Source organism: Brachypodium distachyon, chromosome 2 (genome assembly GCF_000005505.3).
Source record: "Brachypodium distachyon strain Bd21 chromosome 2, Brachypodium_distachyon_v3.0, whole genome shotgun sequence".
Taxonomy (NCBI): domain Eukaryota; kingdom Viridiplantae; phylum Streptophyta; class Magnoliopsida; order Poales; family Poaceae; genus Brachypodium; species Brachypodium distachyon.
Window position 1 is genome coordinate 23,378,263 of NC_016132.3, and position 6,075 is coordinate 23,384,337.

At 41.7% G+C, this 6,075-nt stretch overlaps 1 pseudogene; it reads right to left on the reverse strand.

Annotated features, from left to right (window-relative positions):
• Window positions 1–3,888: 3,888 nt before the first annotated feature.
• LOC100840814 lies at window positions 3,889–5,038 on the reverse strand (annotated as a pseudogene).
• Window positions 5,039–6,075: the final 1,037 nt, after the last annotated feature.

A 6,075-nucleotide genomic window follows, 5' to 3' on the forward strand; every position in this document is an offset into this window, starting at 1 on the left:
GCTGCTAATTGTTTGCTAATTGGTCATCAGTTTATCAACGGTAGCCCCCTTTTTTTTTGGCCCAAAGCTCCGGCACTGGGGCCCTTGGGGACACATTATGGCGTGCATGTACTTGGGGTCCTGGCGCGTGCGCAGCTTTGAGTGATGGATTGGTAGGGCGAATGCCGACTATAGGAGCAAGATCGAGTGGAAGCATGAACTGGGCAGCACACAACGCATGCTGCCGATCTGATCTGATCTGCGTTTCCTCTTTCCATGGTGTTTCTGCCCCCCCAAGGATCAATGGGATTTAACCTCCAAATCTACATCCTGTTCTCTCTACCCCAGCAGATAATGATTAGGAGCTGATTTGGTTGCTGCTGGTCCTCACTCCTTTTCCCCCAAGAGCATGCCTGCCTCTTTTTCACCAAGGCCAATGTTTTGTGAAAAGGAGATACAGGGTTAAGAAGAGAAAGGGATAAAGTTGCTCAGATTTTCTGTGGACTATCATACAGTAGTACTAACAGAAATGAGAAAACCTGACAAAAAAATAAACAGAAATGAGAAAACAAATGTCTTGTTCAAAATAATTAATTTACATTTATACTGCAGTTGACATGTTTCGGTCCCGTGTCCGCACAAACAAAAGGGAACACATCGCGTGCAACAACTAGGGAGAGACGGGTTTATACCGACTCGTGAAAACTGTGTATTCACTTTTTTACACTAGCTCCGCTGCACGGGATGTTGATAACACAATTCCACACAACAAAAACATACAAATCTTAATTTTGTAATAATAACACTATCAATAAGGTCCAATTGATCCTTATCTCGGCTTGCACTCCAATGACCACTTGAATAAAGGTCAAAGTAGAAAAGAATCAAAACCATCGGCCAAAATACAGATCCTACAACACAAGAAACTATCCCAACATCAATGTAGGGCAGAATAGAAATGAAATTAAATCATCCCATTCTCAAGAACTAGATTCTTTTCAGCAGAAAATGAGAGGGGATAGACCAAACAGGGACAGAGCTCACCAGAGAGAAGACCACAAACATATCGGTCATGTTAAGATAGGTCCGGATCTGTCATAGCCTAGAAATGCACGATAGAGACGTTATCTGATTTTTATTAAAATAACATGTAATTAATTCTTCACAAGTAAATTGAAAATTAAAGTACATATTCTGGCTAAAGTTCTCAATTGCTTTGCCATGATCTCATTTATGTAAATGACAACCCATTAGATCACAACAACTAGGGAAAGACAACTTTTCCTATCTCGTGGAAACCTTGGATTCACTTTTGTACACTAGCTCTTCCGCATGGGTTTTAAATAACGGAAGAAAAACTAATAAGTGTAGTTTTTGACGGGGTTGAGGTTGAATTTGCTAGCGGCAACCTTCTTGTGAATTGTGATGTTACTCAGTCCTTGCCAAATGCTTATGTACCCCGAAAAATCTGCAAAATATATTCAAGCAAATCTTAATTTTGTAATAATGGCACCATCAATAAGGTCCAATGGATCCTTATCTCCGCTTGTCCTCCAAATTCCACTTGAATAGAAGTCAAAGTAGAAACAAAAACCCATCAAAACCATCAGCCAAAGTACGTGTGCTACAATACAAAAACCGTCCCAACATGAATGCCACGAGAAAGAAAAGGTGAAACTGAATCATCCCATTCTCAGTTACGAGTCTCTTCTTGAAGAGAAGAGGGAATATACCAAATGGGAGAGAGCTCACGAGAGGGAAGACCACAAACAGATCGCTCATGTCGAGTTAGATTTGTCCTTAGAATCAGGATTCGAAGCCTTGAGATGCATGATAGAGAAGTTATTTGAATTTTATCAAAACACCATGTAGCTAATTCTTCCTAAGTCAATTGGAAATTAAATTATATAGTCTGTTAAACTCCTTAATTACACTGACATGATCTCATTTCTATAAATGATAACTCCTTGGATCGCAAGAACTAGGGAAAGACGGACTTGTCCCAACTCATGAAAGCCGTGGATTCACTTTTGTACACTAGCTCCACTACATGGGATGTAGATAACGGAAGAAAATTAGTAAGCATCGTTTTTGACTGAGCTAGTTGACATGGAATATGCTAGCGGCAACTTTCTTGTGAACTGTGATGTCCCTCAGTCCTTGGCAAATGCTCACGTAACCTGAAAAATTCTGCAAAATAAATTCATCTGAATCTTAATTTTGTAATTATAGCAGTCCAATGGATCCTTGTCTCTAATTGTCCTCTAGTTGCCAATGAATGAAAGTTGAAGTAGAAAAAAACCATTAATTGAGAAACATATTTGTAGGGAGAGAGCTCACAAGAGGGAAGACCACAAATAGATCGATCATGTTGAGCTAGTCTGGATTCATCGTAGTGTTGAGATGAACGATAGCAAGTGTTGAGATGAACGATAGCAATGTTATCTGAATATTATCAAAACAACATGAAATTAATTCTTCATAAGTCAACCGAGAATTAAAGTATATATTCCACTAAACTCAAGAACTTTGTCATTATCTCATTTCTATAAACGACAACTCCTTAGATCGCAAGAAGTACGGAAAGATGGTCTTGTCCCAACTCGTGAAATCGAATGTTCACTTTTGTACACTAGCTCCGCCGCATGGGATGTAGATAACAGAAAAAAAATGTCTTTTTCGACCGGGTCGAGATTGAATCTGCTAGCAGCAACCTTGTCGTGAATTGTGATGTCCCTCGGTCCCTGCCAAGTGGTAACGTAACCCGACAATTCCGCAATAAATTCAATCCAAATCTTAATTTTGTAAGAAGCGCATCATCAATAAGATCCAATGAATCCTTGCCTCGGCTTTGTCCTCCAGCTGCCCCTTGAATACTAAAGGTCAAAGACTCAAAGTAGAAAGAAACAAAACCATCAAACATAAGCCAAAGTACTACAACACAAAAAATCACCCCAACAGTAAAGCCGTGAGAAAAAAAATTGAGTCCTTCAATTCTCCGTTACCAGAGTCTTTTGGGCTCAAAACGAAGAGGGAATAGACCAAACAGAGCGTGCATGATTATCAGCCTAAAAAGTGAGTCAGGGGGGACTTATACCTATTATCACGACACATTTGCTTTAAACAGTGGGGATGTAAGAGCAAGAGCAACGTGGCTTTGCTAGAAAACTCTCAGGCGAAACGAGAAGTGCTCCAATGTGGGCTCTCTCTAACTCAGTTCGTGGGCCCACCCATCAGAATAAAAAAAAATGCAGATCAAAGTCTTCCCCAACCTCCTCGATCTGGCTCTGGTTCTCTCCCGCGAAATTCCCAATCCCCCTCAATCCTCTCTTCCTCCGCCTCCAAATCACCCATATCCCCAGCCTGGAATCTCTTGGAAAACGCCAGATCCGTTCTCCACTGGAACAAATTCGAGGTGGCTTGCTCGATTTGTGGCCAGATTGATTTGTGGCTCCCGACGGCCAACTGAGATGGGGATGGGGAGGAGTAGAGGCATGCGGGTGTGGCGATGGGGAGGAGATGCTTCGGTCGACGGCTGGAAGAGGAGACGAAGCGAGCGGCGGCTGGACTCGCGTGTGGTGGCCGGGCATGCGGCCAGCAGCTCGCCGGATGGACTCAGCCGCCGGACGAGGTGGAGGCAAGGCGCTGAAGGTACTGCAGTTATACGATTGAACTCCTTAATTTGCTGCACCTATTTCAAAGGCGTATATTTGCATCTAGATGCAGTTGGATGGTGATTTATTTTTGGTGCCATGAAATCGTTGGTTTTCATGCCATATTTGCTCCACCAAGTCATGCACATGTTGGATTTCATGCCAAATGAAAACATTACAAGTTAATAAAGGGATACATCAGATTACATGCGGAATTAGAACAGTACAACAATTTTTCATTGTTAAAATATAAATTCTAGGCATCATCTGCTCCAAACTTTTGCCATATGTGCTACACCAAGTCATCTTTCAGTCGATGCATTGCTCGATCACGTATTTCAGTGTTTGTTTGAAGTACCCTAGCAAATTCTTGAATTGGTCCATGACCGTATCCTGTTAGTGGGACTGGGTCGCTGCCCTCGTCGTAATCCAAGTCATACCGAATTTGATAGTCATCTCTCTCATCCTCTACTATCATGTTGTGCAATATCACACATGCATACATGATATCTGCTAGTGCACTTCTATCCCACAATCGTGCTGGGTTACGTATAATGGCAAATCTTCGCTACAATACTCCAAATGCTCTTTCCACATCTTTTCTTGCTGATTCTTGATGCTGTGCAAATCTCTTATCTTTCTCACACTATGGCAGGGGGATTGTTTTCATTAATGTAGCCCACTCTGGATAAATACCATCTGCTAGATAGTAACCCTTCCTGTACACATTTTCATTGACCGTAAACTCTACTTTAGGAGCTCTCCCTTGCAGTAATTGTGTGAACAAAGTTGACTGATTTAACACATTTATGTCATTGTTAGACCCTGCCACACCAAAATACGCATGCCAAATCCAAAGATCATGTGAGGCAACAGCTTCTAGCATAATGGTGGATGCTCCAATATCACCACGAGTAAATTGTCCCTTCCAAGCAGTTGGGAACCTTTCCCACTCCCAATGCATACAATCTATACTTCCTAACATGCCAGGGAAACCTCGATTCTCAGCAACATGAAGCAGGTGTCTAGTGTCTTCATTAGTGGGCCTTCTTAGATATTCTTCACCGAAATTCTTCCTCACACCTCTCGCGAACTTGGTCAAGACTTCAATGGTGGTGCTTGCAGCAATTCTCAGATTTTCATCTAGACTATCAACAGGGTAGCCATACGCTAGCAGGCGCATGGCTGCAGTGCATTTTTGGTGTGGCAAATGACCAGGCTTGCCAAAGGCATCAAACCTTTAGCAAAAATAAGGGGACCACTCACTAAGTGCATGTAAAATGCGAAGAAATACATGCTTCCTCATACGATACCTTCGGCGGAATTGCTTGTCCGTGTAAACTGGGTTGTCGTCGAAGTAGTCAGCCATCAAGCGGAAGTGTCCAGCTTCACGGTTTCTTTCTATGTGCCGTTGAGATTGAGCTGCAGCTTCATTTTGTTCTGCCTCGGCCTGAGCTAAAATCCGTGCCTCTATCTCAGCCTCAAGTGGGTCATTAATGAAGTCCCAAACAATCTCATCGACATATGCTGCAACGGTGCTATCTTCTGAGTTCTCAGACTCAGAATCTGTATGTGTAGCCATTTTGTAGCAGCTTGATGAATGAGGAGAAAGAGGAGTAGAGTTCTGAATGAATGAGAAGAGAGGAGTAGAGTTCTGAATGAATGAATTGTGCATATATGTATGCAAGTTTCAACGGCTAGTTTTTTTTTATTGTTCTGTTCCAACGGCTAGTTTCTTTTTCTATTGTTCTTTTCCAACGGCTAGCTTCTGATAGAATGAGTTGTGCATATATTTGAGCAACTATCTTCATATCTAACAAGTATTTCTTTTTCTTAAAATAATAGGAAGGATAGCATGAAGGATGCATTGACCAATTGATACATAATGAAGGATTACACTAGTAGGTAAGAACCCAGGTCCTTACATTAAAATAACATGAAGGATACATTGAACAACTAATACATAATGAACTAAAGTAACACAATATTGCTAAATACGAATGCATCCTTGGAAATTAATCCAACTGCTTGCACAAACTCCCCACCATCTTTTCATGTCGCTGAAGTTGTACATCGTTGAATCCTAAAGTGTCAACTTTCATGAGCTCCATATACGTGTTGAATTTATCAACCTTCGTCTTTTCTGTTTTTGGTTTAGCCATTTCTCCTTTTGCTTCAGCCATTTCTTTGTCTGCCGTTGCCTTCGTTGTTGTTGCTTCATCCCATTTTTTCCAGTGTAGTTGCTTTGCGGCCATCTTCATCTGATATATGAAATGGCATAAAATCTGGAATGTCCTTTCCTTTTGCTCTTGCTTTTGCTTTCATTTTCCTTGCCTCCTTGCAGCTTTCGTTCCTTGAGGTCGTGGTTCACGAACTGAGTTTGGATCTTCACTGTCCTGATTTGAGGATGACGTGTAAGCACCCGTTGCATCCAACTTGTGTC